Source organism: Phoca vitulina, unplaced genomic scaffold (genome assembly GCF_004348235.1).
Source record: "Phoca vitulina isolate PV1807 unplaced genomic scaffold, GSC_HSeal_1.0 scaffold8, whole genome shotgun sequence".
Lineage (NCBI taxonomy): Eukaryota > Metazoa > Chordata > Mammalia > Carnivora > Phocidae > Phoca > Phoca vitulina.
The window spans coordinates 41,502,233-41,526,582 of NW_022589711.1; the positions used below are offsets into that span (position 1 = coordinate 41,502,233).

The following is a 24,350-nucleotide window of genomic DNA, read 5'->3' on the forward strand; positions in this document are numbered from 1 at the left end:
GGAAGCAGCTCTTACTTTTTTGTATAAAACATATGCATTTAAGGTTTTATCACATAAGTCTAACTATGTGGTATTTTCACTTATTTAGTTCAAAATCGTTTCTAATTTTCATTATGTTTCTTTTACAACTCATGGGTTTAGGGACATTATTTATATAAATTACCAAATACTGGATTTTATAATTGCCCTTTGGTTAATGATTTTTAAGTCAATTGCACTTTATTTATAAAACAAGATTTCAAATATTTGAAATGTGTTGACTTGCTTTATGATGCAACATATGGTTAACTGTGAATGAACTAATTGGGGTTGAAAAAGTGTAACTGCAATTATTAGAATATATCCATTAGATCAAGTGTTCTAAATATATCCATTAGATCAAGTTTGCAAATTATATTGTTCAAGTCTTCCAATATGATTGTGAATTTGCCCGTCTCCTTTAGTTCTGTTAATTTATGCTGTGTGTATGTAGTTAAGATTATGTTATTAGGCACGTATGAATTAGAATTCTTATCTTTGTCTGGTGACTTGAACTTTTTTATCATTTAGAGGTATATCATGAATCCTAATGACTCTTTTCAGTATTGTTATAGCTACATCGGATTTATTGTAGTCAATGTTTAAATGATATAATATCCTTATTACTTTTAACTTTAAGTTTTAGATGCCTTTCTTATAAATAGCATATAATTTTTATCATTATTCAAATCTGACAAGTTTTTAATTTTAACCCATTTATATTTGATGTTATTAAAGATTATTTGGGTTTACATCTAAAGTCCAACTATATGCTATTTTTTCTACCTGTTCTGTTTCTTTTTCTACTTTTTACCTCCTTTTATCACTCCATTTTTCTATTAGTTTAGAAGTTATGCACTCTGAATTTTTTTTGTTGGTTTCCCATTAGGGTAATTTCAAAAAATTGATAGGCTTTCTATTTTTAGAGTAGTCTTTAGGTTTACAGAAGAACTAAGCAGAAAGTACAGTGAGTTCTCATGTACTCCCTTCTCCTTTCCCCATTTTCTACCCCTAGTTTCCCCTGTTATTGACACCTTGAATTGGTGTGGCACATTTCTTACAGTGATAAGCCAATATTGATATATTATTATTAACTGAAGTCCATGGTTTACGTTAGGATTCTGTCTGTGTTGTGAATTCTATAGGTTTTGGCAAATGTATATGATATGTATCTGTAATTACAGTATCACACAGAATAGAGTCACTGCTCTAATAATTACTTTTAATATTTTTAATGGGGGTGCCTGGTGGCACAGTTGGTTAAGCATATGACTCTTGGTTTTAGCTCAGGTCATGACCTCAGGATTGCCCAAGATTGAGCCTTGGGTGGGGCTCCACACTCAGCACAGAGTCTGCTTGACACTCTCCCTCTGCCCTTCCCCCCGGCTCTCTCTGTCTCTGTCTCTCTCTCAAATAAGTAAACAAATCTTTAAAATATATATATTTTTTAATGGTTCCCCTGCAATTACAACAGGTATTCTTGACTTATCAAAGTCTGAATTATTTGTACTAGGTCAGTACAAGGACTTTTGTATTTTAAATTTCTATATATTTTAACCCCTCAAGTTATGGTAATTCCAAGTTGACCAAAATTGCAAGTGGAAAAAAATTCTTTTTCATTCTCTTCAGGTACAGGAAATGATAGAAAGCAGAGACAAAAGTGAAACCTACAAAGAATGAATTTCTCCTCAACATTGTTTACAACCCTCAGTATCAACACTATGTTCTGTCTCTCACTCCGAAAAATGATTTTTGAATGGTCATTGGTAGTGACTCTGCCTAAATATGTTCTTAATTTTTAAGTAAAACTCTATAGGGTATCTACTTCAAGAATTCACATGATAGTTACAGATATCTCTGACTAATCATACAAAATATATACATGTTTTACTTATCCATGCATTGGTATTTCAGTACTCATTCCTCCAAAGCACTGCACAATAGTCAGTTTACAAATCTCAAGGAGGATCAAGAAAAGAATATGAACAATTTATACACAGGTCTCATAAAGCATACAAATCTATCGTATCTCCAAGCTGTTTATAAAATTTTCAATCAGAAAATATGTGGAAAATAATTTTTAACAGCCCTTTTTTCCCCTCTCTTAATGGAAGGTGATTGTCGTAATCTCTTTTTTCTTGTCTTTTAATACCTCCAACGTATTTTTACTATTTTCCTCTTTGATCCTGCCTGTTATATTCTGCTATTAGTAGAGGGGATTTAATCTAATCCTAGGGATAGCAATCTTCTGATTTTTAACCTACAGCAAAATTCAAACACATTATACTGCTGTGTACACACCTGTGGGAGAGGCAGAATCACACTTCCTCATTACCTTTATCCCCTGAGGAGTATCGACATTGTATGGACTCTGTAACCAGTGGAACTGGTATTTAAAAGCAAAAAGCCTTAACATGGTCTGTCTGGTATGAGAGTATCTGCCCAGCAATCATAACTGAGATGATCAGCTAATACTATTTTTGGAAGCTGAACCTGTTGTTTAATTTCTATTTGAACATTAAAGCAGACTTGATTTTTATACTGGTGACTTGGTGTGATTATGTGCCTGCATCACAATGAATTAAGTTTCTATTTGAACGGTCAAGCACAAATCCTACTTTTTTTATACCTGAACTTCATTTCTAATAATTATACCAAAAAATCTCCTGCTGACAACTTCAGAGTTTATTTAGTTCCTTCAGTTGTCCACAAAATGTGCATGTGCTCAGACTCAATAAATGTTCTCCGCTCGGATAGGCAGCTTGTCTGTTGATTGTGGGCTAGCAAAACCAAGTGAAAGCTGGATAACTTATGGGAAAAGTTTGAGTGACATGACTAAGGTTATAGTCAGTTGGTTGAACAAAATAACCCAAAGATTATTAGTGTTTGAAAACTTGGATGTTATTAGTAACATCTGAAATTAAGTATTAAATTTAGTTCACTGATTTTCAGCCCTAACACCAGACAGCTTTAATATACTTCTCAAAGCAGAACACTTCAGACCAGACCTCCCCAGTCATTTCAGCCCTTCTCATTGGCGTTCTGTGATACATTTCACAACTGTCATTTTGACCTTTTGCCAATGAGGCAGTGGACCAGAGGGGATGAGCTTAATGTGGCCCCATAACCCTATACGAACACATGTGACTGAAAGGAGAAGGAAGATGGGAGATCAAGGCTCACTTTCGGTGACTCAGGCTGTCTACTAAAAGAGCTGTCTAGACGTAGAAGATCAATCAGCTAAAAGTATATTCAGTTCTTAGTCCCTAAGTGGTAAGAAGTAATCCCAGGCCCAGAGTAAACACTAAAGGTGAGAATCTAGGCGGAACGAGCTGTCGGCTAACAGGGGAAGTGGAGTCTCAGAGAAGGCCTTTTGCAAGTAGAGCTGACAGAGGACACGGATGGCCATGTGGAAGAAAATGTCATGGGGAGTAAAAGTTACAGTGTCAGAACAACCAGAGATCAAAAGATGTGATCCACCTTGAGGGAATTCAAGGATTCTTCTGAAGAAGGAGTTACTCCTACAGCTATGAGGTGTGAGTGTTCCAAGTGTTAAATGAGATAACATGTAAAAGCACTTAGAACACTGCCTGGCACTGTTAGCTCTTATTATTTTAGTGCTATTCTTATCCACAATATTAACATTCCATTTTACTTGAGCAATTGCAATGACCTTCCCTCACTGCATTCCCCACCAGCCCAATCCCACTGAAACAGAAAGGAAAGCTACTAGACCAGTTTTCCTGGACCTCTCCCCTCCCCTCTTCCATTTAAAGAATAAATGTGAGACATCATTTATCATTAGGGAAATGGAAGTCAAAACCAAGATGAGCTACCACTTCACACCCACTAAGATGGCTGTAATCAAAAAGACTAACCATAACAAGTGTTGACAAGGATGTGGAAAAATTAGAATACTATACGCTGTCAGTGGGAACGTAAAATGATACAGCCACTTTGGGAAACAGTCTGGCAATCCTTCAAAAAGTTAAATGTCATATTATCATATGACTTAGCAATTCCACACCTAGGTATATACCCAAGACAACTGAAAATATATGGCCTTACAAACCTTGTACACGCATGTTCCCAACAGCATGTGTAATAACCAAAAAGTGGAAACAATGCAGGTGTCCAGCAAGTGATGAATGGATTTTAAAAATGTGATAATCGCCAGATGAATGGAGAAAGAAAATATCATAAATACATACGAAGGAATAGTATTCAGCCTTATAAAGGAAGGAAATTCTGTCACAGGCTACAATATGGGTGAACCTTGAGGGAATTATGCTAAGTGAAATAAACCAGCCACAAAATGACAAACAGTGTATGATTCCACTTATGTAAGGTATCTAAAGTAGGTCAGATTCATAGAAACAAAGTAGGCTATCAGGGACTGGGGGGAGGGAAAATAGGGAATTGTTTAGCAGGCATAGAGTTTCAGTTTTGCGAGATGGAAAAGTTCAGGAGGTTTGCTGCACAGCAGTGTGAATGTACTTAATACCACTGAGCTGTATATTTAAAAATGGTTATGATAGTCAATATCATGTGATATGTTTTTATCACAATTTTAAGAAATGAAAAATGAAAAAAATGTGATATATGTATACAGAATATTACTTAGTTATAAAAAGGAATGAAGTACTGATACACAACTATGACTTGGATGAACCTTGAAAACATTCTGCTAAGTGAAAGAAGCCAGACACAAAGGCCACACATTATATGATCCCATGTATGTGACATGTCAAGCATAGGCAGATCCATAGAGATAGAAAGTAGATTCGTGGATGTCAGAGGCAAAGGAGGGAGGGTAATGGGGAATGAACGCAACAAGGATGAGGTTTCTTTTGGGGGTGATGATAATGTGCTGGAATCAGATAGTGCTCTAAAAACCTTGAATTATGCACATCAAAAGGGTGGACTTTATGGTATATGAATTATATATCAATAAAGCTGTTATTTAAAAAAGAATAAGTGTGGACGTTAATATTTTTAAGTCCACTTTATGACAGAGGAGAGTGAAGGAGAAACTCAGAATCAGAAACAGGAATATCTGAGCCTTCCAGGAGAATTATCCTATATCCTCCATTCTTTACAAATTCCCTTCTTTTACTCTTTGGTCTCTTGCATATGCTTTATTTTTTTGAATTAGCCTCCTATTACTTCACACACATGCACCTGTGTGTCCAGCTTTCTTGAGATCTAATGGACATATAACATTGTGTGAGGTGTACAATGTAATGATTATAAATACATGTATATACTGTGAAATGATTTCCACAATAAATCCTATTATTTCTTGACTAACTTACTCTGTTTTACTCACCCAGTCTCCTCCACTTACCTTCTTTTTTTTCTTATGTAATCAATGTGAATATATATATAAGTAAGTATATTAGTGCAATTATGTCTGTTTTTGTGCTCGTGTGTCTAAATATATTTTTGTTGACAGAGGTGTGACCAAGTGTGTTTCCAGGGATCTGTGTATCTATGCTGGAATCTTCGTGTCAGTTGTTTGGGAATAATGTAAGACTAAAACTCAGAATTGTGGTTTTTTATGTGTGGCAAACAATACTAGTGCGCCGGTGCCTTATTAGGCTCTCAAAAGGCTATTTTTTTTCTTGTAGCATTGGCAGAATTTGCAGTACACTAACATCAGAGAGAGAGTGGTAGTTTGGCCTGTTGTTATGAACGGAGGGGATTCGCATAGACAGAGTTAAGTTGTCTGCCTAATTCTGTGTTGTAATTTTGTTTAAAAAAGAAAAAGCAGTTATTCTCAAACTCCATTAAAATTACAGTAAAGATTTACAAAAAGAAGGAAATCCATCTTGATACTCAAAGCAGGAGAGACAGAAACCAGATATTTTTGTGATTTCTGAAAACAGAAAGCAGATGGGACAGATAGAGCAGGGCCGAAGTTCCACCTCAAAACCCACAAAGGAGGGAGATGTTTTTCCAGGCAGAGCTTCAGAGGCCCCAAATGCAGTGTGGGCAGACGTGGGGGAAAGGAGTGAGCTGTGAGTAACAAAGGACTCCTCCTTTCTCGTGACCTTCACACTCAGTTTTAGTCACCTACCCCCAGAGCCACATCGTGTGATCACCAAAACTGCTCCAAAGTGAAATCACTCATAGAGTCAAATGACACATCCAGAAAGGACACAGAACCTGGAGAATTTATAGGGAAGATCTGTGTCAAATTTTTATATTGAGAAAAAAGTGGGGATAATTTTCCAACCTCAAAAATGTCCAACCCCAGATTGATCAAATAAATTATGACACATCTATGTAATGAGATTCTATGCACCCAATTAATGTTGCTGGACTAACTGTTTAATTATGTAGACGAGTATAGTTGGATCTACTCCATACCACATAGCATACATACGCATACATAACTGTATACATATACACCTAAAGAGTTAAGTAGAGAAAGACAGACTGAAAGAAATAAAAGAATTGGGAAATACAAAATCTTGAGTTGGAAAGCCCTTTTTAAGCATAATGCCAAAGGTAAAAATCATTAAGGGAAGTATTTATAAAATTGACATGAAAAATTAAAATATGAAAGAAAGTTAGCAAAAATGCAAATGATTAATCAAGAGTAATAGTTGTGGTGAACGTGGCAGGTCAATATCCTAAAGATATGACAAGTTTCCACAAATCAATTTTTAAAACCGTAAATGCTCCCAGTCAAAAAAGAAGGCCAAGAACATGAATGGAACATTTATTGAAGGAAACATGTAAATAGCCAAAGAAATATAAATTTAAAAAAAATTAGATATCAATTAAATATTATTTTAGAAAAAAAGTTTTTTTAAGATTTTATTTAGTTATTTGACAGAGAGAGACACAGTGAGAGAGGGAACAGAGGCAGGGGGAATGGGAGAGGGAGAAGCAGGCTTCCCGTGGAGCAGGGAGCCCGATGCAGGGCTCCATCCCAGGTCCCTGAGATCATGACCTGAGCCGAAGGCAGACGCTTAGCCAACTGAGCCACCCAGGCCCCCCGACAAAAAATTTTTTAAAGATGGCACCTAACCTGGCTAAAAGTGCAGATAAATGGGCCTTTTCTTACACTGTTGTGGAGTATATACATTTTATAACCTTTCTGGAATTCAGTTGGATCACATAATTCCAAACATACTCTTTAGTCAGAAGTTCTAATTCTAGGAATTTATACTAAGGAAATAACAAAATGTGTTTAAAATTTTATGTATAAGAATATTCACAACATTATTTTATAATATTGAAAAATTGCAAATCTAAATTTTCAACCTTTGGGATTCAGTTAAATACATAATAGCATATTCATATGGCAGGATATAATGTGTCCATTAAAATTATGTTGTAGAATAATCCCAGAGGGAAATGTCTGCACCATATTATAAGTGAAAATAACTGGTTTAGAAGACTTTAAATAAGTTATGATCCCAATTACGTGGGGGAAATGCAAAGAAGAAAGATCAGAAGTGCCATAAGGGCAGGGATTGCATCTGTTTAATGCCTGCTAGAACTGTGCCTGACACATAATAGTACCTCAAATAGTTCCTGAATGAATGATTCTGCACCAAAATATGTATTGTATTTATCACTGGATAAGGAAGTATAGTGATTTTTATTTTCTGCATAGCACATGCATTCATTTTGTTATCAGAATAGAATAATGAATATTTTAAAAGCAGAGAATAATTTAGAGCAATACATAAAGAAATGCAGATCCCTTCATAAAACTGGCACTTTGGTCACGCACTTTTGGCTCTTCTCAAGCATTATTTAATGCAATGGATTTTTTTTTTTTTTTCCGCCAGGACAAATTCACCCTAAACCTTCCAAATCAGAAACTCATTCATTCATTTTATTTATTTTTTTTTTTTTTTAAAGATTTTATTTATTTATTTGAGAGAGAATGAGAGACAGAGAGCATGAGAGGGAGGAGGGTCAGAGGGAGAAGCAGACTCCCCGCTGAGCAGGGAGCCCGATGCGGGACTCGATCCCGGGACTCCAGGATCATGACCTGAGCCGAAGGCAGTCGCTTAACCAACTGAGCCACCCAGGCGCCCCTCATTCATTCATTTTAAACTATTCTAGTTTCAGTGAGGCAGCGAAGGCAGAGGAAGAAAAACAACAAATAAATAAACAAGGTAATGCCAGCCTGATTATTTTTACGAAGGAAATAAACCATGTTTATATGAGCGAGAGTAACTGGAGTGGAGAGGGCAGGCCACTCTAGAAAGGGCCATCAGGAAAGGCTTGTCAGAGGAAGTGAGGGTAGAGTGGCACCTGAAGGAGGACAAGGAGGCAGCCCAGAAGCGCCAGGGAAACGGATTACCACTCACGGGAATGGCAAGTGGGAAAGCCATGTGTTTGGAGCACACATAGGATGAAAGTCGTGCCCAGTGAAGTTGGTGAATACATGAGCCACTTATAAGCCACAGTGAGGAGCTTGGATCCTACTCTTGAGCACAAAAAGAAGACACTGAACCGTTTTCAGGAGGGGAACCACAAAGTCTGATTTACATTCTTAAACGTTCTCAGGACACTTCTGATTAAGAGTATAGCTTTACGCCGCATCACAGAATTTTCTGCCCCCAATATCTAATAAAATAAACAAAAACTTTACAAAATCAGAGGCATATATTCTTACTAAATATCAAATTAAGAGAGGCCACAAACTAATTCACTATTCTTCAAGAGCTGGTGGCCAAGGAGAGAAAAAGAAGGTTCCAGGAGAAAAGCAGAGAAACACACCTGTACTTGTAAGAAGACAAAGATCTGGAATTCTTATTATTGTCCTTAAATCTAGACAGTGTTGCTTTATCCTGTTGAACCTTCTAACCAGGAAGTAGTGGGAATGAGTGAAAGGTGAGGAGGGAGGGGCTGAGTCCTAATGGCGGTACAGTTTCAGAGCCAGATTCAGAATTGAGAGCTGGACCCAGTTCTGGAGTTTTCTAACGCAACTGGTCAGGCCCAAGAGGAGACAGCAAAGGGGACTGGGAGGGAGCAAGCAGAGAACTTGGTGAAGCATGAAAGAATATGGTATCATGGAAGCCAGAAGAAGAGAGTAGTATGAGAAGAATGGAGTCATCAGCTATACGAGTTGCTTCTGAGTGACCAAGTAAAATGAAGACAAAGAAGTGTCTCCTAGCATTGGCAAAATAGAGATTATTTGTAACTTGACAAGCAGTTTCAATGGAAGAATGATAAGAATGGAGGCGAGATTGAATTTGATTGAAGATTTGTAGTGTTCAGTAGTTAAAAATAGTTTAAAAATAGTTAAAAAAAAGAAACTAGTTGATTAGGAAAAATATAATCATCCCAAATGCTGAGACCAAAGGGAATATTTAGAACCTCTTAGACCCAACATGGGTGATTGTGTACAACATCCTCAACAATATCTCTGCAGTAAACACAACAAGTTTCATAGACTTGCCCCTTAATACTGGCTATCAGAGATGTTACAGAGGCATTTCTTCATTGGGTGAAAAATTGGGCTAACTGGTTATTTTACCGGAAAATAGTTATTCCCTATAATCATTCCATATAATAACCATAAGTGGTTATTGAAATGGGCTAATGTCCTGTCCAATTATAAGAGTCTATTAATAATGGCACATCCCTTTCCTGGGAGAGGGCTAGGTTTGCTTTAAGAAGTCATCTTGTGGTGGCCATAATCTAAAATATGAAAAAAATAAAAAATAAAAATAAAATAAAATATGAACTAAGTTAAGCATTTATCATCTACAGGAACTGAAAAGAATATGAGAATGTCAATTAATGTTGAGCAAGAGGAGGGCTGAGTCAGAGAGAGGACCCATTAAAGGTCAAAAAGCCTGAATTTACATATTTCAGTAAAGTTTGCAAAGAGAGTCAAGACCTATTGGAGAAAAAGCAGTCTTCAGAGGCGCTAGAGAATTGGCAGATCTGGGCACTTCGGGCACATAGTCTGCAAGTTTGGTTCAGTTATTTCTAATACAGAAGCTGAGCTCTGATTGGTGACCTTCACTCCCCAAGGAGTGGAAGGGCTTTGGTGCACTTACTTGTGAGCCAGTTTTATAGACCATGGCTTCTCACATATCCCAGGAACAATATTCTACTCTCTATTCACCTTATTAACTAGTTAATAGAAAAAAATCACATTAACAATTTAAGATTTTAATGTCATTTTCAAAGTTACACCAACTGTCTAACTCTACTCACATATTATAGCCTAGTAGTTAAGAGTGCAGTCTATGAGGACAGACTGAGGGGGGTCTTCATCCCTCAATGGCTCTGGAACCCTGGGCAAGTTAACCTCCTCGATCCCCGCTTCCCTCGTCTATAAAATGGAGAGTCGTAATAGTATATACTTCACAGGGCCACTGGGAAGGGTAAATCTTACAGTGCCTGGGAGTTTTAGAAGAACTGAAAATATGGCAGACAAAATCATGGTTTGAGACTTTTCCCCTGAAACTGGGGACGAGAGCAAAGGCCGTTAGGTAACTTGCATTCCTAACTCAGAACTTCCAGGTGGGGCCAGTTGCTTTCCCATCCAGTTGACACTGCAACTCCCTCCCTCTCCCATAACAAAGTGGATTTGAAGGGAGAGCAGTGATTGTGAAGAGAACTATTCCAGCGGGTCCCTGTCCCAATGATGAAAGAGAGAAGCCCCATGAGGGTTGGAAAGTTTGAGGGAGTGTAGAGGACCAACGTCCTATAGCTCAGGAGACATGGCATTAGTCACCAGGTTTGTTAACTTACCTTGGAACTACCACAGAAAAGGAAAAGGCATTGGAGGGTGATAGTGCAGTGGGATGGCCGGGCGGAGAGGGGTGTGCATACTCCTCTTTACTTCCAGATGCCGGATGAGTGGCGATTATTGTCTGGAAAGTCATCTTCCTTTTCCTAGCTGGTCTTTTGTTTCTTGTTATGGGCTTTTGTGTTCACATTATCTATTTTGAAAAGATTCCTGTTTGTTCTCTCCCCACATAATCCTAGTAATAGAACATAAAATGCCTAGGATATGAATGGGAACATATGTGCTTGTTTGCTTCCTTGCTGCTTTATCACAAAGATTTCCAAAAGAGCACACTTTTAATAATTTACATGTTTCTCTCTCTATAATTGTAATAGAGATCCTTTGTACGCATAGAAACTATGAAAAAAAAAGAAAGGGGCGCCTGGGTGGCTCAGTCGTTAAGTGTCTGCCTTCCGCTCAGGTCATGATCCCAAGGTCCTGGGATCCAGCCCCGCATCGGGCTCCCTGCTCAGCGGGAAGCCTGCTTCCCCCCTCACACTCCCCTTGCTTGTGTTCCCTCTCTCGCTGTCTCTCTCTCTCTGTCAAATAAATAAATAAATAAAATCTTTAAAAAAAAAATGGGCGCCTGGGTGGCTCAGTCGTTAAGCGTCTGCCTTCAGCTCAGGTCATGATCCCAGGGTCCTGGGATCCAGCCCCGCATCGGGCTCCCTGCTCAGCGGGAAGCCTGCTTCTCCCTCTCCCACTCCCCTTGCTTGTGTTCCCTCTCTCGCTGTGTCTCTCTCTGTCAAATAAATAAATAAAATCTTTAAAAATAAATAAATAAATAAATAAAAGCCATCCATATCACATCATCCAGATATAACCCTGTTGATATTTACTTTACATTGTTCCTAACTTTTTAATTCATATATATGAATATGTGTATATATATATGTGTGCATATCCACATATGCACACATATACATGTCAAATTGTACAAACTATTTATAACCTGCTCTTTTTATTGTTAGCACTTAGAAGAGTGCCTGGCACATCGTTAGTTCTCAATAATTATTTGCTGAATAAATGAGTGAACATCTTTCCACATCATTAAAATTTTTTCTATGGCATCATTTTTCACAGCTGCATAGAATTGCATTGTGTGAATTATCATGCCGTATCTAACCAGGCCCTGGAGAGCTGAGGCGGGATAAGGCGTGTGATGGACGCACAGATGCCCCGTGCAGGCCCCCTCGACAAGGGGGAGTGCGCTGCCCAGCTGCTGGGAGTAGTGGCAAGCCCAGCCTCCACTGTTAGCCCCGCTCAGGGATAGCTTCAGCTACTGCAAGCCACCTTCCCAGGGCGACCTAAGGACTGATCACAGAGGGGCCCAATGCAGAACAACTGGGGCAGGCCATTTTCTTCTGGTGCTTCCTGGCTGGAGGGAGGGGGGGTGCCTGCGGCTTCCCACCTGCTTGACAGCTTGTCTTCTCTGTCTGCCCAATCCTATTTCTTCCCTCTCCTTCCAAGGGCGTTAATCGCAAGGGCTTTCCCTAATAAATATATTGCACACTAAACTTCGTCTCAGAGTCTGCTTCCTGAAGAACCTAACCTGTTAGAGGGATGATCCAGACCCAGGAGAACTCCTGAGTCTATTGATGAAAGCACTCAACAAATTCTAACATTACTGCCATCACCCATTCCTAACTGCAGGCTAAATAAACTACCGTATGCTTAGACCATGACCTGTTACGCAGACATTAACAGAAATGTTGTTGGTGCTGGGTATGACGCACAGTGGCTCCAGGGGAAGGGTAGGGAAGGGAAGAGAAGGGGAGGAGAGGGGAGGAGGAGAAGGGGGAGGGAGAGGGAGGAGGGGGAGGGGAGGAAGGGGAGAGAAGGGGCAACATTAGTCTTACAGTCTTTGGCCCACCTACGGTATGAGTGTTGATTGGGCGATCACTCTCCCCCTAAATGTAGCATATGCAAGTTATAAAAACTGAAACTAGACATGACCTTGGACAGACAGACATGCACCAGCATGACTATGAGCAGTCAGGACAATAGATAGGCCTTTAAAGGCACAAAAGCAGAAATAAGGATCAAATAGTTTAAAAAAAAAAAAAATCAAATCAAAACAGGAAAGCCCAGACCTAGGAGAAATCCAGAGGAGTGATGAGCTAAGCCCTGTCAAGGTGCTCCCATCTGTCAGAATCACACATTCCAAAGTGGCAGAAATCTACTGTCCAAAAACGTCCAGTTACTTCCGGCCTCAGCGAGGCAAGCTCAGGCAGCACCAGGCTCAGCCCATGTGAGATGCCTCCTCCCAATCACAGGCCACTGTTCCCTGGTCCAGGAGCTTCAAAGAATTGGTGCTGGGCAGAAAAGCACCTCAGGCCAGAGCAGCTTGCAGAGTGGGCCGGCACAGCACGAGAAGGAGGAGAGGGCAAGGTGAGTAGACTGATCTCCCTCTGCAAGGAAGACAACTGCATTCTCAATGGCTAGGCTGCTTTCCTGGGAGGCCAGCTGGGGTCTGAAAGGGCAAAGGGGAGAAGATCATTTCCTTGGGAATAGATCCGTCATTTTCTGTAACTTAGAATATTATAACAATTTTGTTCTCTTTTACTTTAAATGGTACAAATTGCTTTCTTAAACCATTTGATATTGCCCAATTCTCAGAACCGAGGTTACAATTCTGGGAGTATTATTCACCCACCCTGATTCCAACCTCCAGTTTCCTGACAGAAAGACCAAGAAAAATCCAAGTACCTTGGGAAAACCTTTATCTCCTGATTAAAATTTCAGACAGACCCTGTGGACCCCAATTTCCTGGTGAAGTCAGAGAAGCAAAAAGAAAATTTAAGGAAACGGGCCATGTTCTTTCTTAATAATGTAGTAGGGAGCAAGTTCCCTGGTTGTCTTGTCAGAAATCATTTGATCCTGCCTACTCGTAATGGGATTTGTGAGGCAATTTACTCATGTTTCTTCTCTGCAAACAGTTCTGTTTAATAAATGTGTCAGTCGAAATTAAGTCAACAAATTAGCTTTATCTATGCAATGTTATTTTTACATAATTTATTTTTACTCTTCACCAATTAGTTGATCTACAGGATCCCCAGGTCCTAAATATATTTTTCATTCTAACAACATTTCTACACATAATATGAATTAAGTTTCAAATAATGCTAGTATTATTCTGTGTAAGTTTAAAACCCCACTTATAACTAATTTCAAAGATTTTGAACACATTTTGAATTTCATTAATTTCAATGTCTTTTTTAAATTAAAGACAATGTTGGTTGACCGTTTCTCGATATATATACATATTTTTACATACTTAAATAGTTTTCAAATCTTGTAAAGAAATGATTTTCCTTTTGATTAGCTCTTCTCAACGAGGAGAAAATTTTCTTATTTTGCTTTCTGCTGCAACAGACTTTTTTTCTTTTCTGCTACAATAGGCTTAAAAATCAACTCACCTACTTTTTTTTATTATTATTACCTGGAAAGAATATAGACTTGTAAATCCAAAGGGGAATTTACACACCATTTAGTCAAGAAAAACAAATGAAATCTCAGAATTTCTTTTTGACCTCTCCTGCTTACATTCTTACCAAGAGCAAACATTGATCAGCCCATGCAGGCTGCCCACACCCCTGATGTTCCCTAACTGGGGCAAAGACCAAACTCGTGAAGAGGTGCCCTAATCTTACCTCTCCCAAGGAGTCTCCGTAGCATTCGTGCCTCGGCGCCAGGCTTCCTGCCGGCATTACCCACACCTGAAGTGCTCACTTGGCTGAGAAAGCCCGAGCCATTGCTTCTATCTTCGTCCTGACTTCAGGTGGGTGACTGACTCTGAGGTCAGCATGGCAAGCATCAGGAGTCTAGAACTCTCTGTGATGATGGAAATGTTCTATACAATAGCCACTAACTACCTATCTGTGGCTATTGAGCACTTAAAATAGGGTTAGTGTTACTAAAGAACTGAATTTTAAATTTTATGTGATTGAACTAGTTGGAATGAAAATACCTACATGCAGCTACTAGTTACCATATTAGAGAGAGCAGGTTTAAAGCTTTAAAGCAAGAAAAACCAATGGAGGCTGTGAGCCCTGGGCGTCATGACCATGGGAATAAGCACCATTTTTCATCATTCCCAGGGACTCATCCTACCCTAAACTTAAGCAGACAGCAATTGTTCTGATCCAAAAATCCTCACACCCATCTTTCTTCTCCCCTCTAAGTCATACAACTGTCTACTCTTGTTCTGGGTTTCAAGGTCAGGGCTAAGGCAACAGCATGGTGTGTTTCTTTTTCTTCCTCCTATTTCTCTATTTTTTTTTTCTTTTGTTAATCCAAATTTCTCTAGCGTGAGCTAGAGTTTGAGGTGTGGTTTGCATGTTCTCTGGTCCAACAAATTTGAGTGAGGAAAAGAGGTAATGAATTTGAAAATATGATCTCATGCTTGGTGGGAGAGTCTCACTTCTTTTTCTTCTGCATTGAAAGTGGTTTGTTTAGTGAGCAATGGTTTTTAGACCTATTCAATGTGTCTGGAAACATCAACACTGTGGATATGAGTAATTTTGATAAGAAAACAAACTGAATGAGGGCACAAGAAAAAAAAAGAAATGAAACTCTAGCTTTTTGAAATGTTTCATTCCTCAGAGCAAAGGAGCTCCTGGGATGTTGAGCAATTTGAGTATATCATCATGGTGCCAGGCCACTGGGCAGTTTTCCACAGGGTGGGGCTCACAGAGGCTATTCTTGAATGTGGAAAACATTTTGAGGCAAGCTGCATACTTTCAGTCAGGGGTGATAACATTTCTGCAGTGGACAGCCGCTACTCGGCTCTCTGCCCTCTACCAATCCCACCTTTTAAAATTCACCTCACCCCATTTGCTTCTTTGCTATCCCTGCCAAGTTTAAGAAGAAATCTAATACCTATGAGGGTAGTGCTACTTTGGAATAACACAGGAAAGTTTCCACAGACCCCATATTTGAAATAGCTGATACATACTGGAGGCTACAAGGGAAGGTAGGAGGGGAAGACACATCATATTGTCAGGACTCAGTCTCTATCCACGGAATACAGACCCAAGACTCCAGATCATGCATTAGGTTAGTCCACTGAGGCTCTACACTCCTTGGGTCTCTTTCTCGCTCATGCGTCTTTCCTTTCCCTTTGGAAATACAAGGAAGGGATTTGATAAAAATCATTCACAATGAGGCATTGACATTGATGACTCATAAGACTCACTGTGCCTCTTTTATATGGTTGTGCATTCTGATCAGGAGCAAAAGAGTAATTCTCTTGTGGGATTTCAGAAATTAGGGTAAAGAGGGAGGAAGACTGAATGGAGGGCAAAGACAGAAGGCTCTCTCTTTGCCAGCTTTGTTTATGTGACTCCCTTCATGGCTTAACCTGTAAGAGAAAAGAGCAGGGCAGGGCATGGGACTTTCTCTCAACTTTAAAGAAACATAAAGGGAGGTGATTAGTGACAAACTCAATAAAAGGCTGTGAAGAGTCAGGAGAGCTGGACTTGAATCTTGACTCTGCAAACAACACATCCATGACCTTGAACAAGTCACTTTGCCTCTGGGAGCCTCAGTTTCCTCATTTGCACAATGAGAGGACTGACTACAAAGCCTCTACATCTTCAGCCAAATAAAGAGAAATTAGTTTTACAGAAGTGGTTCCCGTGGCTGTAGGGGCTCACAAGCCCGAAACCTGGAGGGCAGCCGCAAATTCAGGAAAGAAGTTGATGCTGCAATCTTGAATCTGAAATCTGCAGACGAGCTTTCTGTTTTGCAGTTTGGGGGCAGAATGGCTTCTTCCTCGGGAAATCTGTCTTTGCTCTTAAGGCCCTCAACTGATTGGAAGAGGCCCATCCATGTTGTGGAGAGTAATCTGCTTTCTTCCAAGTCTATTGATTTAAATGTCAATCACATCTGTAAAAATGTCTTCCAGCCATAGCTAGACTGGTATTTGACCAAACAACTGGGCACCGTATCCTAGTCAAGGCCCTAGAGAACACCACAGTTTATAGTCTGTATGGAGAGTGCTACCATCTGTCCTTACCTTTTGTTCTTTCTCCAGGCCTGTCCTCTCCGGTAAGGGCAATACATTCATAATGTCTTTTTTTTTTAACAGCCATCAGTGTGAAAATTTGTCAAAGTTTTTCTTGTTTTAACTTAAATTAGTCTGCCCTGGTGCACAGGCATTCAGAGCCTTCAGAGAACTCTGAAAGATGAGCCAGGCCTGATGGTTTCCTTTCATGGAACTCATGTTGCCTTCGCTCCAAGTTTGGCAAGAACCCCTTCCCGGACGCTCCTCCAGCTGTCTATTACGGAAGTCACCTGTTTTCCAGGGAACTTTCCTAGAAGTGTTCCACTCCACACAGGTCTCTTTGACACAGAGACTATGTAATATCAACGTTCACATTTTGACCAGGGTTTTCCAACTTCACTCTTGAGTGTCTCCTAACTCCCTGGGAACTAACTTTCTAGCTCAGTACTTTTCCTACATCTTTCATTCCTCTTAGTTCTAGAAGAGTGGTTCGTAGCCACTCTGGGGCTCACCATGTGGCTCAGAAATTCAGAGTTGATGAGGGAAAGCTCTCCACTCTTGCTTCAGCCAAATTTTGATCTGGTTTTATATATTAGCATCCCATATTAAAATCTTATGTCCTTTGAAATGTGGCTCTGTGTTTTAAAACAAAATTAAATCACTAGTTTTAGGTGCTTTCACCATTCAAGTCTGTTGGCTTGGTCTATCTGCTTCAAGAAATTGAGGCAAAAGTAAAGAAAATGAATATTAGTTGAGGAACTAATATTGTGTTAGTATTCACCTATATTCTCACTGAATTTTCACAGTAACCTTTTGAGTTAGTTACTGTGATACCCATTTAGAGATAAAGCTCAACAAGATTAAGAAACTACCTGAGCTCATAAAACTGCTAAGCAGCAGGGACGCCTGGGTGGCTCAGTCGGTTAAGTGTCTGCCTTTAGCTCAGGTCATGATCCCAAGGTGCTGGGATCAAGTCCTACATCGGGCTCCCTGCTCAGCGGGGAGCCTGCTTCTCCCTCTGCCTGCCACTCCCCCTGCTTGTGTGCTCTCTCTCTCTCTCTGACAGATAAATAAATAAAATCTTTAAAAAACAAAAACTGCTAAGTAGCAGAGCAGAGATTCAAACCCAGATCTGTCCAAATCCCTTGCTCATCCCATTTCACTGTACTTTCTAACCCGATCTGCAACAGAGGTCTCAGCGAACAAGTCACTCATATGTTCATTCATTCATTCATTCATTCAAATACACATTCTAAAATCTACTTTATCTGCCTTTTATTTAGCAAAATAATTTATTGAGTGCCTACCATGTGTCAAACACTGTGCCACCTTGGACCTAGAAAGACAAGTGAAACAGAGTCCCAGCACCTTCTCCTGCTTCAGAGACTCTTGCAATAATAGAGTGCAGGGAACCCTTTGTACATTGATACCAGAAGAAAAGAATGCACAAGGGGAGCAGAACAGAGTCCCCCCTAAGTAAATTCTGCAGCCCGTGCACAGAGGAAAATCTCAAGTGTCAGCTTGACATCACCTCACCGTCCGGAGCAGAAGCACTAGAGCTAGCCAAAGCCAGAGGGATGGAGCCCAGTGTCTGGGTGTTCTGTTCAGGAATGCGGATGGAATGCAGAGAGGGTCCCTCCCATACAGACGTGCTGCTTGGTACCTGACTCTGGCCACACCCCACACACAACTGGGAAGCTTTTTTCTTGTCCCAAAGAGATTATTCACCCCCGCCCCCCATGAATCCTTCCATGGAAAATAAGAGGCAGCACACATGGGTAAGGCCTATAGATCCCTACAGCAGAGCACACCCTAGGCAAGGGACAGAGGGAAGGTGGAAGGGGCTGCTTCCCCTCAACCTGGAAGACGTTACCTCCTGGCTAGGCACCGGGTGTCACTGGTGCATAAAGCCAAGCCACAGCCCAATTTTCTGCCCTTCCTAAATATGCCCCTGGTTATTAATCATGATTTCTTAGGTTTATAAACAAACAGTATTTGCCAACCTCTTCCCCATCTTTTTTCTCAGCGATCACAAAGGCCTCATCAAACACACTGTGTTTTACCCATTTTATAAAGGGGAAGCAGACAGTGAGTGGCATTGCCCAGGGGTACACAGAAAGGCTGGGCAAGACCAGGGTTTGAAGCTCGGCATTCTGACACCACGTCCAGTGGGCTCACAGTTAGACCACAGCCACTAGGCCACAGCGGGAGCCACGAGGAGCCTACACTTGGCTTCCTAACTGCCATCTCTCTTGACATTTGTGGCTGTTTGGCAGATGCAACAAATGTTTTAGGTTCTCTACACACCGACCTAGTCTAAAATACAGGTGACCAAGGAGAGGCCATGAAAAGTCGACTCTCACATTAACCTACACATGTGCACCTTTTCCTTCCAAGAATTTTGGTCCCAAGGAGTGGGTGAGAAAACTGCAGGTTTGGGATACATCTAAACAAATTTTCTGGGGAAACATGTGGGTGCAGCCCTGGGTCTGGGGAAAATGTGCAAATATGAGTACAATGTCAAGGAGCCTAGGAGACAAGAACCTGGAGAAGTGAATGAAAAGAGGCCCAGTGATTCTGACCTTGGCAAAGGCAGATCATCTGAGCAGCAAAATGGACCTGTTCTCTCTGTTTGAGGGTTGGCAAGGAAGTGAGCCAGGTATTGCTTTTTAGATTAGCTCTGTGACAGGACTTTATACACTGCACGGTGTTAAGGAAATGATCCGAAACCAGACAGACCTGGGTTTGAATCTCAGCTTTTTATTTTAAGATTATTTATTTATTTATTTATTTATTTTAGAGAAAGGGGAGAGAGAGAGAGCATGAGTGGAGAGGGGGGCAGAGGCAGAGGGAGAAGCAGACTCCCTACTGAGCAGGGAGCCCAATGTGGGGCTCGATTCCAGGACCCTGGGATCATGGGATCATGATCTGAGCCAAAGGCAGATGCTTAACTTACTGAGCCACTGAGGCGCCCCTGAATCTGAGCTTTTGCATTTTCTGGCGATGTGGCCTTGGCAAAGTAAGCAATCTCTCAAGCCTCCCTTTCTTCATCTGCGAAATGGCAAGAAAACACATTCTCCCCTAGATGCTCCAGGAGGGGCAGCTCTGCTGACGCCTTGATTTTAACCCAGTGAGACTGCTTTCACACTTCGGACCTCCACTTCAGATGTTAACATTTGTGTTGTTTAAAGCCACTAAGTTTCTGGTAACTTGTTACAGTAGCTGTAGGAAATTAATACAGATTTCGGTAAAACAAAAAACAAAAAAACAAAACACACAAACAAAAAAAACATCTCTTGGATCTGTTGAGAGATGAACATAAGTGCCTAACGTGCTGAGGACATCAGTGTTTAATAAATGAGAGCTCTCGTCATCGTTTTGTTATTTTGGAAGACGGGAGTGACTTCCTAAGTTATTATGCACCACTGATTCCAGAGGCCTGAAGGAGAGGAGAATGCACCGGGCAAACAGAGAAAAATCTAGTGATCAGCAACTGGAGCAGGTCTTGCCCATCACTATATGTCTGCCCTTCCATAAATCAGCCCGCAGTCAGGGTGCCTCCTCGGCACTTCCTACTGCATGCCTGGCTAGATTTCATCCCTTCACTCTTCTTTTTGCTCAAAGCAACCCCTCATCTGCCTCCTCCTTTTCTCCCCCTCTTGTCTGCAGGGTTCCCCCTTATCCTGATGGGCAACCTTCTCACTGAGTACTCAGTTGTCTCTTCCCCGCTTTATAAAACTGTGTGGCTGGAAAAGTGTGTTTAGGGGGTTGATGAGTCACCCGGGACTAAATCCCATGTTCAGAGTCCCTTCAGCTCCTTTCTGGCCCAATAAAGCCCCTCTTTGGAGGCCTGCCCACCCTCTGCCTTAAATCCCTAGTCCTATCTCCCCCTTTATTTGACCACATACAGTCACTTTTGCTTGAATCCATGTTGCTGTAATCACACTTTAAATTCCTTAGAAGAGCAAAGTGCTTTCTTTCTGTTCTTTAAACCTAACTAATCAACACAAGTAGGCTGCTACCCAGCAAATGGGTGCATAATCCATACTGGTGGAAATGGCACTGCCCTTGGCTTCTCCAGATTTTTGCCCTTTACTCTCTATACTTATGTTGTCTGAACTTCCGCCTTTCACTGTCTATTTATTTTTGTCTCTAGATGGTAACTCAACTGGTCAGGAGCAGTGTCTGCGCATACCAGTCATGAACTTTACAATGTGGCTGGTCCGGGCACAGGAGCAAAGATCTCCCTCAGTGGAGTTTGTGCATTAACTCCTTCAGGGCCCTCGGGCTCCACTCAGTCTGGTGTGTGACAATTACTGGAACAATTGCAGGGAAGAATGAATGTCACTTCTTTTTTTTTAAATTTTATTATGTTATGTTAGTCACCATACAATACATCATTAGATTTTGATGTGGTGATCCACGATCCACTGTTTTCATATAACACCCAGTGCTCCATGCAGTATGTGCCCTCCTTAATACCCATCACCAGGCTAACCCATCCCCCCACCCCCTCCCCTCTAGAACCCTGTTTGTTTCTCAGAGTCCATAGTCTCTCATGGTTCATCTCTCCCTCCAATTCCCCCCCCCCCTCATTTTTCCCTTCCTTCTCCTAATGTCCTCCATGCTATTCCTTATGTTCCACAAATAAGTGAAACCATATGATAATTGACTTTCTCTGCTTGACTTATTTCACTTAGCATCATCTCCTCCAGTCCCATCCATGTTGATGTAAAAGTTGGGTATTCATCCTTTCTGATGGCTGAGTAATATTCCATTGTATATATGGACCACATCTTCTTTATCCATTCATCTGTTGAAGGGTATCTTGGCTCTTTCCACAGTTTGGCTATTGCGGACATTGCTGCTATGAACATTGGGGTGCATATGGCCCTTCTTTTCACTACATCTGTGTCTTTGGGGTAAATACCCAAGAGTGCAATTGCTGGGTCAGAGGGTAGCTCTATTTTTAATTTTTTGAGGAACCTCCACATTGTTTTCCAAAGTGGCTGTACCAACTTGCATTCCCACCAACAGTGTAAGAGGGTTCCCCTTTCTCCACAACCTCTCCAACATTTGTTGTTTCTTTCCCTGTCCATTTTTGCCATTCTAACTGGTGTAAGGTGGTATCTCAGTGTGGTTTTGATTTGGATTTCCCTGATGGCTAATGATGAACATTTTTTCATGTGTCTGTTAGCCATTTGTATGTCTTCTTCAGAGAAGTGTCTTTTCATATCTTCTGCCCACTTTTTGACTTGATTATTTGTTTTTTGGGTGTTGAGTTTGAGAAGTTCTTTATAGATCTTGGATACCAGCCCTTTATCTGTAGTGTCATTTGCAAATATCTTCTCCCATTCTGTGGGTGCCTCTTTGTTTTGTTGACTGTTTCCTTTGCTGTGCAGAAGCTTTTTATCTTGATGAAGTCCCAAAAGTTCATTTTTGCTTTTGTTTCACTAGCTTTTGGAGATGTATCTTGAAAGAAGTTGCTGTGGCCGATGTGGAAGAGGTTACTGCCTATGTTCTCCTCTAGGGTTTTGATGGATTCCTGTCTCACATTGAGGTCTTTCATCCACTTTGAGTTTATCTTTGTGAATGGTGTTAGAGAATGGTCGAGTTTCATTCTTCTGCATGTGGCTGTCCAATTTTCCCAGCACCATTTATTGAAGAGACTGTCTTTTTTCCATTGCATGTTTTTTCCTGCTTTGTCAAAGATTATTTGACCATAGAGTTGAGGGTCCATTTCTGGGTTCTCTATTCTGTTCCATTGGTCTGTATGTCTGTTTTTGTGCCAGTACCGTGCTGTCTTGGTGATCACAGCTTTGTAATATAGCTTGAAATCAGGCAATGTGATGCCCCCAGCTTTGTTTTTCTTTTTCAACATTTCCTTGGCGATTCGGGGTCTTTTCTGATTCCATACAAATTTTAAGATTGTCTGTTCCAGCACTTTGAAAAATGTCTTGGAATTTTGATCGGGATGGCAATGAAGGTATAGATTGCTCTGGGTAGCATAGACATTTTAACAATGTTTATTCTTCCGACCCATGAGCATGGAATATTTTTCCATCTTTTTGTGTCTTCTTCAATTTCTTTCAGGAGTGTTCTGTAGTTCCTAGAGTATAGATCCTTTACCCCTTTGGTTAGGTTTATTCCGAGGTATCTTATGGTTTTTGGTGCTATTATAAATGGAATCGTTTCTCTAATTTCTCTTTCTACAGTTGCGTTGTTAGTGTATAAGAAAGCAACTGATTTCTGTGCATTGATTTTGTATCCTGCCACGTTACTGAATTGCTGTATGAGTTCTAGTAATTTGGGGGTGGAGTCTTTTGGGTTTTCCACATAAAGTATCATGTCATCTGCGAAAAGAGAGAGTTTGACTTCTTCTTTGCCAATTTGAATACCTTTTAGTTCTTTTTGTTGTCTGATTGCTGTTGCTAGGACTTCTAATACTATGTTGAACAATAGTGGCAAGAGTGGGCATCCTTGACGTGTTCCTGATCTTAAGGGAAAGGCTCTCAGCTTTTCCCCATTGAGGATGATATTCGCTGTGGGTTTTTCATAGATGGATTTTATGAACTTGAGGAATGTTCCCTCTATCCCTATACTCTGAAGAGTTTTAATCAGGAAAGGATGTTGTATTTTGTCAAATGCTTTTTCTGCATCAATTGAGAGGACCATATGGTTCTTCTCCCTCCTCTTATTAATGTGTTCTATCACATTGATTGATTTGCGAATGTTGAACCACCCTTGCATCCCGGGGATAAATCCCACCTGGTCGTGGTGGATGATCCTTTTAATGTATTGTTGGATCCTATTAGCTAGGATTTTGTTGAGGATTTTGGAATCCATATTCATCAGGGATATCAGTCTGAAATTCTCCTTTTTGATGGGGTCTTTGCCTGGTTTGGGGATTAAGGTAATGCTGGCCTCATAGAATGAGTTTGGAAGTTTTCCTTCTGTTTCTATTTTTTGAAACAGCTTCAGTAGAATAGGTATTATTTCTTCTTTGAATGTTTGGTAGAATTCCCCAGGGAATCCATCAGGCCCTGGACTCTTGTTTTTTGGGAGGTTTTTGATCACTGCTTCAATCTCGTTACTGGTTATTGGCCTATTCAGGTTGTCGATTTCTTCCTGTTTCAGTCTTGGCAGCTTATAGGTTTCCAGGAAGGCCTCCATTTCATCCAGATTGCTCAGTTTATTGGCATATAGTTGTTGATAATAATTTCTAATAATTGTTTCTATTTCCTTGGTGTTAGTCGTGATCTCTCCCTTTTCATTCATAATTTTATTAATTTGGGTCCTTTCTCTTTTCTTTTGGATAAGTCTGGCCAGTGGTTTATTGATCTTATTCTTTCAAAGAACCAACTTCTAGTTTCGTTGATCTGATCTACTGTGTTTCTGGTTTCTAATTCATTGATTTCTGCTCTAATTTTAATTATTTCTCTTCTAATGCATGGCTTAGGCATTGTTTGTTGCTTTTTCTCTAGTTCTTTAAGGTGTAGAGTTCATTGGTGAATTCGGGGTTTTTCTATTTTTTTGAGTGAGGCTTGGATG

General features: G+C 40.4%; 1 protein-coding gene across 3 annotated transcripts in view; it reads left to right on the top strand.

The window, feature by feature from the left end:
* The first annotated feature begins 13,118 nt into the window (after nucleotides 1-13,118).
* UPK1B (uroplakin 1B) overlaps nucleotides 13,119-24,350 on the top strand; it is a 34,904-nt gene continuing 23,672 nt past the window's right edge. For all 3 annotated transcript variants that reach the window (XM_032406607.1, XM_032406608.1, XM_032406606.1), the window contains exon 1: nucleotides 13,119-13,183. The gene's annotated coding sequence lies outside the window, so the exon portion shown is untranslated. The remainder of the gene's footprint in view (nucleotides 13,184-24,350) is intronic.